Source organism: Argiope bruennichi, chromosome 1, assembly GCF_947563725.1.
Source record: "Argiope bruennichi chromosome 1, qqArgBrue1.1, whole genome shotgun sequence".
NCBI classification, from domain to species: Eukaryota; Metazoa; Arthropoda; class Arachnida; order Araneae; family Araneidae; genus Argiope; species Argiope bruennichi.
The window spans coordinates 53,117,742-53,130,556 of NC_079151.1; the positions used below are offsets into that span (position 1 = coordinate 53,117,742).

Below are 12,815 nucleotides of genomic sequence, written 5' to 3' on the forward strand. Positions count from 1 at the left end.
ACATCGAAATGACATAAAATCTTTTGAATAAGAATTTTTATGATTTTTTTTTGTTGTTGTTTTCTTTGCTTAATAAATATAAAATTGGTACTAATAATATGCAAGCTAATATGCAATTCGTTCTTGATCCATAGTAATATGCAATTCGTTCTTGATCCATATTATTGGTACTAATAATATGGATCAAGAACGAATGGGAAAGTATCGGTCTCGTTGAGATTTCTCATGAAATAAGGAAGGAATTTTGGTAAGAAATTACAGAATGGAGAAAACATTCAAAGCATATATTTTCATTGTATTTTTAAAAATAGAGCTCCTTCCTCTAAGTACTTTTTCTATAGCGCTCATATGATTTAACTGCTTTTATTTGGCAGGAATCAGGTGAAAACCGAAATCTTGATAAGAATAATCTCAACCGTTCATCTAAATATTCTTATACTGATGTCATTTGAAGTGATAAAGTCATTATATCAACATTTTTCTGGAATTATTAAACTTTTCTATCTATGTCAAGATCTAGAATGCAGGCTAACTCGTTACAAGTTTTATTGGAAAATAAAATAACTTTTGGATACTAGACGGCGATACCTGACTAGGCCATCCCATATGTCATCTCATAGTGCATTGCGGTTGTAATTAGAACGAGATTTGATGCTGAACTGTGAAGCCGCGCGAGTGAATGTCTTGTCTTGTGTTTGTGCTTGTTTAGTGTGTGAATGTGATTATTAAAAGAAATGTTCCTACAAACATTCGTCCTGTTGTTTCCTGCATGGATCATAATAATCTACATACCACCACAAGTTTTGTTTGCTGCTAAAAGGTGAAAATTGAACAATGATTTAACACTATTGGGAAAAGGAATTCGATTCGATTAGAAAATATCTGAATAAATCAATAAAAAAAATACCAAAGCATATTTAATAATGAAATGAAATAATAATGAAAGCAGTTGATTTGTTAATAAATAGTTGCTGCATAAAAATTATTCACCGTATCTTGAAGAAACAAAACAGTGCTACAAATTTAAATTTGTTACTAAGTATTTGTTACTATTGTAGAAAACTAAGCAAGAAATTTTGTTATGCTTTAATCCTTAATGAAATGAAAATAAGATATTGAGAACAAAATATTGTTTTCCTTTTCTAAAACAATTTTTTCAGGCAAAATGTTTCAAGTTTTGTCTCCAAACCTTGCGGTAATTACAGATGTGTTCATTTTCTCGAAAATATTTTATAATCAAAGACAACAGGCAAATTTTCCTGCTAATCACATGTGCTGCATTTCTCCGCTCATATTTTTTATGTTTGTCATAAAGAATATGAATGTTTATCGAAATATTGAATCATCATCGAATATTATCGAATCAGTATGACGCAATAGTGACATAATGAAATAATTATGAACGACCATTGTGGTGTCAAGTTTTAAAGTTATACACTTCATACAATTATTAAAGATATGAATTGAATTTAACATAAAAAGTCATTGTGTGGTGGTATGTAGATTATTATGATCCATGCAGGAAGCAACAGGACGAATGTTTTTAGGAACATTTCTTTTAATAATCACATTCACACACTAAACAAACACAAAGACAAGACATTCACACGCGCGGCTTCACAGTTCACCATCACATCTCATTCTAATTACAATCGCAATGCACTATGGGAAGACATACAGGATGGCCTAATCAGGTATAGCCATTTAGTATCCAAAAGAGAAGATAAAAGTAATGCAACTGCTACAATTGGTTTTAAAATTTCCCATTTTAATTTCTTAAAAATAGTAGTTTAAATTTGAAATGTAAAAAAAATGGGTTGAATGGGAAGCTCTTATAAAATAAATTTTGTTTATATAGATTATAACTGCTACTACAAATTTTTAAACTTTTCTAAAAAGGACGAATAACTACAATTTTTTAACTATTTAAAATAGAATTAAAAATTGATTTAAAATTTTTGAAGATTATTTAAATTTATGAGATGAGTGCATTTTATTCGTTCCTTTACAGTTAATTCTTTTCAGCATAACTTAATGTTTTAAATAAAAAATCTTTCTCCAAAAGCTGCTGAATTAGCAAAAATATGGGATGTAAACCACGAGCGCAGTTCCAACTTCTCTCTGTTTATTTTCCCGTATACGTAATATAGAGAAAGTATATCAATCACCACGTTTTAGACCTCCATGAGTTTGAATTTCTGGAAACACATTTTTGGTAAATGTCCGTCTGTCTGTGACAAGGCTATCGAAAGACTGCTTTGAGCTAGATGGTTGAAATTTGGGATACGGTCTTCACATCAAATTTGCAGATCTCTATCAAATTTTGAGTAAAATCTGGCTGTCCGACTGTTCGAATATAAGTTAACGCTACAATTATAAAACGAAGAGTCGTAGACGGAAAACATTTGGTACACAGATTTAAAACCTATAATGTAGACACTTGTTAAATTTTGAGCCAAATCCAACTGTGGGTTGACTGCCTGTCTGTTTGTACTTTCAGAAACATGTTAACGCGATAACTCAAAAACGAAGGGAATTGAATGTACCAAATGTGGTATTGGATTTTGTGACTACAAGTGCAGCCTTGAATCAAATTTTTCTTTCAATCGGTTGAGAAAAACGTGTCTTAAACACAAATTCGCGTTTTGGATGCTATCAAAGCATGCTAAAGATGAATCGCCAAATAACTCATCAAGAATGACACGATAGATTCAGTAGAAGCGCTAAAGTCATGACAAAAGTTAATATTCTGTAGGAACTATTGTACACCATTGCCATGTAAGTCGTTCTTTGGCATCACAAGTTTATGAGAGAAATTTTTTCCCCCTTGTTATAAATGATCTGGTTATGAGGTCATTTCAAGTTGAATTTGTTAAAAAAATGATATAATTTTTGCTTATTTTAATTTTGATGGAAACACATTTGGTAATCTATGCTAAATTTAGGATAAGGTTTTTGAGTCGCGTCACGTATTTATTGGCGCCTATTCCATTCAGAAGTTGTTGTATTAGCGTTGATGGCAGCTGACTGTTAGCATCAACGATGTAGATGCCGTCGCTTAGAATAAAATATTAATGTGTTACAAACTGCCGAAGAAAAGAAGCTTTCGTTTGTTTTTTTATTTTTTTCGTGCATATTTTTCGTAAGGGACTGAGGAATAATATCATTAATAAAACGCTTTTATTTCTGAGAACTATTATTTCTGAGAATATAGTTCCGTACTATTTTATATATTTTCTTTCACTTAACTATGAAGCTCCCGCTCAATTCCTTCTTTATTTATTTGAATTGCCATTAATATTTTATGTGTTACTTGCAATGTCATCTCTTACGCGTAATATAATGCTGATTTCCACAATCAAATGATTTTATGAAACTGTGAGAGACATCAAAGTCGTATTATTTTAATACTCTTATATCTGTTTTATTTTTTAAAAGAGAGAGTTAAGTGCTTTGACATCCTACTGCTGTTAAAAAACATAACTTTTTGGACAATCTGTCTTCCAATTTTCATTGTTTTATAGTTTCACTTTCCTATTTCTCACGTATACTGCACAGATATCAAAAATATATTTTTTTCTTAACTTGCAACAATGGAAATTACTAAGCATTTCAATATTTGACGTAAAAGTGAAAGCTGTATGAAGTTCAATTCTACAATGAAATATATCCGGTGATACAACCGGGCACATAAGTATTTGCTAAATCTTTTCAGCTCATGAAATCAAAGTTAAATACCGCCTGTAACTTCACTCTATTTGTTATTATTAACTCACTCTATTCTTATTCACTCTCTCGTTTTTTATTCACTCTATTTAGTTGGGACTCGACTAAACTTCCAAAAATAGTTTTAAACACACTCTTGATTAGCACTAATAGACTGTGCACGTTGATTTTTTTTCTTATTTGTATTTAACTAATACTATAAGAAAAAAGAGGAAATTCTAAGAAACTTTAAGTCTTTGTTTTGTTAGTCTCATTTTGAAAATATATTCTTTTTTTTGTCTTTGAAATTATCATCCTATTCTACGAAAGCTTTTTAATTTTTCATATCACCATTTTACTTAAAGAATTTCTACACAATATGTCTGCTTTAAATATGGCTCAATAGCTAATTTCTAAAATATTTGAGATAGATATATACTTTCATTTGAAAAAGTCTCTAAATGACATAAATAAGTATATTTTATTTGGTTTCAGTCAATAAATGTGCTTCTGAAAAAATTATGAAATCTAAATTATATACAGTTCCTTTGATCCTATGAATGATGTTCAGTAAAAATGTTCTGCCACTATTAACTTTTAAATAAGAAACATTTCAATCTTCTGCAACCAAATATGACTGAGTGATAAACTTTTGAATATCATAAATTTAGGACAATCAACAATTTCATTATTGTTGTTCGGTGTTGTGAAATGATTGTATGGTGGCGCCCCCAAGGTGAAGCGAAAATAATTCTGTAACGCGAGAGTGGCTGTGTAGAGCGAGAGAGAGTGTGGAAAGCACGCGAATAAAATGGAGTTGTTCTAAAGTCTCTGCCATCTGATTTGTGTTGTGAATTACATTAAATGTGTGCGTCATATTGGCGAAATAACATGGTCCGTCGACCCGGAGGTGGCTGGGACCGAAGAACAAAAATTTTGAAAATAGTGCATCGAAAATTAATTGAAAACGAAAGCGATAGTCTTGTGTTCAGAGTTCAAGTTTGGGTTTCACGGAGATTCAGTTGTTATTGTTACTTGGTGAGAGGTTAGTTATTCAAATTTTATGATATTGATATTGTTATATCTAGTGTTTTAAGACGTAATTAATTTGTGTTTTATTAATTTCATTTGTGATTGAGTTAATTTTTGTGAAAATGAGTATTACTAAGTTTAAAAAAGAGGAGTTAAAGGCTATTGCCGAGGAGTTAAAATTACCTATACCTGATAATGCTAAAGTTCTAGATTTAAGAAAGTTAATACAGGAGAGTAAGATTTATAAAACAGATAAAGAATCGTATCAAACTATTGTTGACTGTGTACTTGAGGAAATAAACGAGAGAAAAGATAAACTTGAGCGGGAAAAATTAGAAAACGAAAATCGACTTGAGCGGGAAAAATTAGAAAACGAAAATCGACTAGAATTTGAGAGAATTAAACTGTCCCAATTAGAAAGGGAATTAGAAATTGCAAAATTGCGTGAACAATCTCGAGAGAGTGAGCCATCACAAAATGACATTAAAACAATCGGAACAGAGTGTAATGTAGAGAGTTTGATTAAGAGTATTAAAACTCTAACTATTCCGATTCCTCAGAGAGCCGAGTCATTTAATTTATTTTTTCAGTCGATTGAGAAGGCATTTAAAACCAAAGATGTTCCCGAGAAATTAAAACCCGAAATTCTTTTAAATATCCTTGGAGAGAAAGCGTGTAATTTAATGGTTTATCTTCAAGAAGAAGATTTGAGTAATTATGATAAACTTAAAGCCATAGTGTTAAAGGAGTTTCAACCAACACCCCAAGAATGTCTAAATCACTTTAAAAAGGCGCAAAGGTTACCCAATGAAAGTTATGTGCAGTTCGCATCTAGATTGAGTGCAACTTTTGAATACTATTGTCTGTTACGGGAGGTAAAAGACTTAAAATCAATTTGTGAATTAATAGTGTCAGATAAAATAATCGAGACGTTGGATGGAGAATTAACTACTCATATTGGCGTAAAACAAGGAGAGACGTGGTTTAAACCACATGAGTTAGGCCGAGAATGCGATATTTTCATATCGTCGAAGGGAAAAATTAGAGAACAAAGTTTAATACCTAATTATAAATCTAAATATGAACCGCGGCGTTATGATGTCAGTAATCAAAATAATAGTCGTGGGTCAAAAAATACTTCAAGTGTTTATCTGTCTTCCGTTAAAAATGCGAAATGCATTGTAAATAGTTGTAAAACAAAGGAATCCCACCCACTGTATTTGTGTCCTGTGTTCAAATCTCTTAGCGTTGACGAAAGAATAGATATCGTGAAAACTAATTGCTTATGTTATAAATGTTTTTCCTCAAATTGTTTCGTTAAGAAGCCGTGTAGAGCTAAAAATTGTTTTTGTGGGAAACCGCACAATAGATTAATTCATTATCCCAAAAGAGATAACTCTTCCGCTCAGACACAAACCGCAACAGGAGCCAATGATTCGACGCCGTTGAATCCAAATGCACATGCTTACGTCAGTCAGGGAGGGTCAGCAAATATTGCCTTCCCCCAAATTGAGAGCGAGAGAAATGCATCAGTAGTGGCTACGAGTTTTTTGCAAAACAAAACAAAAACAGTTTTATTGAGTACCGTGCGATGCTTAATAGGAGACAGATACGGCGCGAGACATGAAGTGAGGTGCCTCCTAGACGGAGGAAGCGAATCAAATTTTATAACGAAGGATTGTGCTGATAGATTGCAGTTGAGGAATGAGAAAATCAATTTACTTGTATCTTGTTTAAATGATTCATCAATGACGGTTAATGGGTGTGTTATGGCAACCATAAATAATCTTGATATGAGTTTTAAAAAAGAGCTTAATTTGCTAGTTGTCAAAAAAATAACCGATTTAATTCCTTCAAGAATGATTAATGTTTCAATTGATTTACCTAACGATATTGAGCTGGCAGACTACAAATTTAATATTCCTGGAAAAATTGATGTTTTATTAGGCGCGGAAATATTTTATGAATTGCTTAGGCCAGGTCAAATTTATACAGGAGATTCTCGACTACTTTTGCAAAATACAGTGTTCGGATATGTCGCTAGCGGAAGTGTAGATGAGGAGGTGAATAACAAAATGCACTGTGGTTTAATTCGAGATAGTGATTTAAATACAACATTAAAGACCTTTTGGGAGTTAGAATCAATAGGTGTCAAGGACGAGGGTATTACTAGTGAGGAGGACGTGAATTTAGAATTGTTTAAGGAAAATATATGTTTTAAAAATGGTAGGTATGAGGTGGGACTCCCGTGGAAAAGAGATAGTAATGAGTTGAGCGATAATTTTGATTTAGCAAAAAGACGACTCAGCAGTCTTATGAGAAAAATGCAAAATGATAAGGTGTTGTATTCTGAGTATTGTAAAGTTTTAAAGGGTTACCTAGATGAGGGGATAATTGAGAGGGTAACAAATCCGTTTGCTTCAACAAATAACCCAGTGTTTTATCTTCCTCACCAAGTGATAATAAAAAATGAATCTCTAACAACAAAATTACGTATAGTTTTTGATGTTAGTGCACATGAAATAGGACAATTATCGCTGAACGATTGTTTACATCAAGGAGTTAATTTAAATCCAAACATTTTTGATTTGTTGATATCCTTTCGCTTGAACAAAATAGCCATTTTAGCTGATATGGAAAAAGCCTTTCTCCAGATTTCTTTGACTCCAAAAGATAAAGATGCAGTTAGGTTTCTTGTGGCTAACAGTGAAAACGATGTTCAAGTGTATAGATTCAATCGAGTTCTTTTTGGTGTGAACTCGTCTCCATTTCTATTGGCCGCAACTATAAAAACCCATATTGAGAAATATAAGGAACAATATCCCGTTACTGTGCGGACACTCGATAGTTGTTTTTACGTGGACGATCTCGTCGCTGGTGAAGACGACGTATCATCAGCATTTGACTTGTCAAACACAGCAGCGAAAATCATGGATGATGCAGGGATGAATTTGCGGAAGTGGATTTCAAATGACTGTGATTTAATGAAACAATGGCAGACAGAACATTTCGACCATTTAAATATTAACGATTTCGTGAACCAACCACATCGTGTTTTGGGACTTTCGTGGAGTCCTCAAAATGACTATATTAGTCTTAATTTAAAAGGTCTATTGGACTTCCTTCTGAAAAGGAAAAATACTAAACGATTCTTGTTGATGGCCGCAGGCAGAATATTTGATCCAATGGGATTTGTATCCCCCTTCACTATAAGATTTAAAATCTTATTTCAAGAAATCTGGCAAAGTAAAACAGACTGGGACGAAGAGTTACTGCCAGATGTTAATGAGAAGTTTGAACAGTGGTGTTCAGAAGCGTCTTTCTTAGGTAAACTTCAGATTCCTAGATATGTCCTTGAGTGTGATAGTGAGAATCCCCCAGAGTGTGAAATACACACATTTTCCGATTCTAGCATTAAAGCGTATGGAGCTGTCTCATATTTAAGACTGAAAACTCCTAACAAAATTTGTGTGTATCTTTTAGCTTCAAAATGCCGTGTGGCTCCTCTAAAGCCATTATCCCTTCCACGTTTGGAATTAATGGGTGCGTTACTTGCTGCGAGATTGGCAAAAGAAGTATCAAGAGTCCTCAGTGAGAAAATATCAGCAACCAACCACTTTTGGACAGATTCCACTATAGCCTTGAGTTGGATTCAAGGTTCCAGCAGCAGATGGAAAGTCTTTGTCGCCAACCGTGTGAAGGAAATACAATCCTTGACAAACAAAGATATGTGGCACCATTGTCCTGGAAAGGACAATCCATCTGATCTTCTTACGAGAGGCATCAGCGCCGACTCACTGTTGAACTGTGAGAAGTGGTGGAATGGACCGAGTTTCCTACATGAAGAAAACATTGTCCCTAAAAATGATGACGTGATACTTAGTGATGACAGTGTGTGTCAGGAAGAACTAAAATCGTCTGAGAGAAAAACTTTGGCTGTGACTTTGGACAATAGTTTTTTGAACAAAATTCTTTCTGTATCTAATAATTTCCAAAAAATTTTATGTGTTCTTAGTTATATTTACAGGTTCATCGATAATTGTAAGCAACCATTTAACAAACAAACTGGACCATTGAAGATATCCGAAGTCCAACGAGCGGAAACTACGCTTGTGAAGTTGGTGCAACAGGTAGAATTTGAATCAGAATTAAAGGACTTGTCCACTAAGGGTATGGTTAGCCCTCAAAGTAAGATAAAAAATCTCTCTCCATTTCTAGACTCTGAAAAGGTACTAAGAGTAGGAGGTAGACTGGCATATGGTAATTTAAATTATGACAAAAAACACCAAATAATTCTTCCTAAGAATCACAAGTTAACTAATTTGATTCTTGAATTGACTCACAAGAGACAATTGCATGTAGGTCCACAAACTTTATTGTCTATTGTTAGACAGAGATTCTGGCCCTTAAATGGTCGTAATATGTGCAGGAAATTAGTTAATAACTGTACAATTTGTTTTAAAGCAAAACCCGTTACTTGTTCACAAATTATGGGTCAATTGCCAACCGAGAGAATTTCTCAAAATTTTCCTTTTAACAAAGTGGGAGTAGATTTCTGTGGGCATTTCTGGATTAAATATCCTAATCAGAGAAAAGGCGTTTTCAATAAAGTTTACGTATGTGTTTTCGTGTGCATGGTCACAAAAGCATGTCACCTTGAATTAGTTTCAGATCTAACTAGCGAAGCCTTCATTGCGGCTTTAAAACGATTTTTTAGTAGAAGAGGAAAATCTGAACATATATTTTCAGACAATGCTTCCAACTTTGTAGGCACACAATTAGAGTTAAAGAGACTGAGAAAAATTCTGAGTAATAGTAACAATAATATGAGTAAATTTTTGTGTGATGAACGTGTTCAGTGGAGTTTCATTCCACCAAGAGCACCAAATCATGGAGGCCTCTGGGAGGCTGGAGTCAAGGCCGTCAAATATCATATAAAGCGAATTATGGGTAATTTAAAATTCACTTATGAAGAATTTTTAACGATTCTTAACCAGATTGAGGGAATTCTCAACTCACGTCCCCTCTACCCTTTATCATGTGACCCTAACGATTTTGATGTTTTGACTCCTGGTCATTTCCTTGTTGGTCGTCCGATTTCAGCAATTGTTGAACCGAGTTTAACTGAACTGCCTGATAACAGGTTAAAGGTATGGCAAAAACTAACAAAAATTGTACAACAGATTTGGAAGCGTTGATCAAATAACTACCTAAGTACACTTCAAAATCGAAATAAATGGTTTTTTGAGAAAAATAATGTAAAAATAAATGATATGGTAATTTTGAAAGAAGAAAATTTGTCTGTGTGTAACTGGCCTCTTGGTCGAATTCTTGAAGTGTATTATGGTAAAGATAATAAAATCAGAGTACTGTTAGTGAAAACTAAAAATGGAGTTTTTAAACGTCCTATTACTAAAATTTGTATTTTACCCATCCCAAATGAGTAATTTGTGTGAAAATTTCTCTTTATGTTATGATCACTGGTTGTTTTTGAGTATTATACTTGTTACCTTTTGTGTGAATTCAACTGTGTATATTTGATAAATTGAGTATTTCTTGTTTTTGCAATGTTGTATACTGTTTATTGTATTAAGTGGTATGTGTTCATTTGTATTGTTGTTGTTTACTTTTAAGTTTTTGAATGTATCATTCAACCCGGGGGTGGATGTTCGGTGTTGTGAAATGATTGTATGGTGGCGCCCCCAAGGTGAAGCGAAAATAATTCTGTAACGCGAGAGTGGCTGTGTAGAGAGAGAGAGAGAGTGGAATGCACGCGAATAAAATGGAGTTGTTCTAAAGTCTCTGCCATCTGATTTGTGTTGTGAATTACATTAAATGTGTGCGTAGAACTGGCGAAATAACAATTGTAGTACAGTTAGCCGAGGAGAAACTCTAAATGCTAATAAGTGTATCTTTCTTGAAGAGTTCAATGAAATATTCTAAAATCATATATATTTCTATAAAATAATTAAATTCAGATTATCGTAATTTAAATCAGTTTTTGTATCAAAAGTGTGGATTTTATTTATTAGTATTTCATTACTATTTTATTAAATACGATTCATATGACAGTGGATCTGCATAAAAACCCAAGATTCGTATTTCATCAGAACATTTATTGACTAAAACAACAAAAACTGTAATTCTTTATTTTATTTAGACCATTTTTCCCGTTGGATATACATGCCTATGATTAACTGTTTAGAAAATAACTGTTAGGCTCCTTTTAGAAGGATATTCTCTGTATATTAAATCATGTTTGTTTTAGATAGCACAGAATTAGTCAATTAATAATATGGATATTTTGGAAATAAAGGGAAAATGATCTTACATTTATTTTCTAGAAAATATCTTGTTCCATTTTAAATTCATTTCGTATAAATATGTGCTGAAAATATAGTTATCTAAATTTAATTTGTAATGAGAATTAATTCAATCGTTTCGTTCGGACTTTTATCACAGTATGTCAGAAACAGCTAATTTTTCTGAACACGTCAGAAACAGCTAATTTTTCTGATGCATGCTTGATGTATGTAGGTTAAATTTTTATGAAATAACGGGAATTCGCTCTCTACTCGCTTTCACTCTCCAAGCCCAATTTGTCCTCGAATCATGTATGTCAATGTTTAAATATGATTTGCATACATTTACTGATCTACTTACTTCCAATTAAAAACTCAATGCCCTACAATGAAAATTAACTAAATTTTACATCGAATTTTCTCGTTTTGCTCAATAACACATCATTGTAATTGCACAATTAGCTTTTCCTTTCAAATTAGTAGATTGCCGCTTGATCTTACTCCGTATTTTTTTCTTCACCTGATATCGCTTGACGTCCCATTACTACTTAAATATACAATACGGGTTAACAAGTGTATTGCTTAGGTATTCAAACGATTGCTGGTATAGAAATGAAAAATTTCCATTACTCGAAAAAGTTTAACAAACAAAGAGAAATTTATTCATTACTATTGCCACAAACAGTGTGTCTAAAAGTAGAATTAATGTCTAAAAATAGAATTAACAAATAATACTGTTTAAAACTAATTTGGTGTTTTGTGTACGGTTTTTGGAAAATAATTTATGCATTCATTATTTTTCTTTATTTAATATTTATTTATTATTTCTTTATTTGATCAAGATTTTAAAAGCTGTATTCTTAATTTTATTGAGATAATATTTGAGAGTTAATAAAAAAGAATTCTAATAATTTGTAAAAATTGTATTTGTCTTTTAGCATTTAGCTGAAGATTTTATGATGAAAAAATCAAACTGAGAAAAAAAAAATTCTTAAAAATTTTAACACAAAAATATTGTAATAAAACTGATTATATCAAACTAGATAATTTTTGGAGCAATAAACAAATATTTATAAATCAGAAGGTCGCAATTTAATAAATGCCTGTCATTACTAAAGGTAGTAATAATTCAGTTTTAGTTTAGCAATAGAAAAGTCTTGAAAAAATAATAACATTTTTATTTTAATATATTAAAAAATTATTATTTTTTTTAATAAATTCCTCTATTTCAGGATTTTTTTTTCTGATTTTAACAAGAAACCAAATGTGGAATGCGAAGAAAAAAACATACATAAGCATCTACCTTTACTGGACAAATAAACTTGATCTGCTGGATAAACACCCTTTAAAGAGTTACGCTATGCCACCAGATTGATATTGTTAGATTCAAAATGTACAATATGTATCGCTCCCAGATATCTCATATTACGACCGCCTGTGAGTAAATATATATAATTACAAATTATGTCACCATAAGATTTTGAATGTATCTTATCAATCAGTCTTTGGACTTTAACAGCTCAGGTCATTGCCGTGAAAGAAACATCATTTTCCCATTGTTCTCAATACTTTTTTTTATATAATTGTGTGATTCTGATTTCTCTGACATTCATCTCGTAAATAATTCGGTTTATAGATGAAAGAAAGCTTTCTACTTGTTAGCTAGCTATTAAAGCTGCAGCGAAAAAAATTGTAAATGTTTATATTACTGAAATCTGTTCCGTGGATAAAAATATTTTCTATTTTATTTTCTCAAATACAAAGTATACAAAGAGC

General features: G+C 32.2%; 1 protein-coding gene across 2 annotated transcripts in view; it reads right to left on the minus strand.

The window, feature by feature from the left end:
- LOC129964331 (nose resistant to fluoxetine protein 6-like) overlaps window positions 1–12,469 on the minus strand; it is a 46,356-nt gene extending 33,887 nt beyond the window's left edge. The window contains exon 1 of one of the 2 annotated variants that reach the window (XM_056079091.1): window positions 12,343–12,469. The gene's annotated coding sequence lies outside the window, so the exon portion shown is untranslated. Of the gene's footprint in view, window positions 1–12,330 lie in introns of both variants that reach the window. The other variant, XM_056079090.1, reaches the window with a different exon arrangement.
- Between the last annotated feature and the right edge of the window lie 346 nt (window positions 12,470–12,815).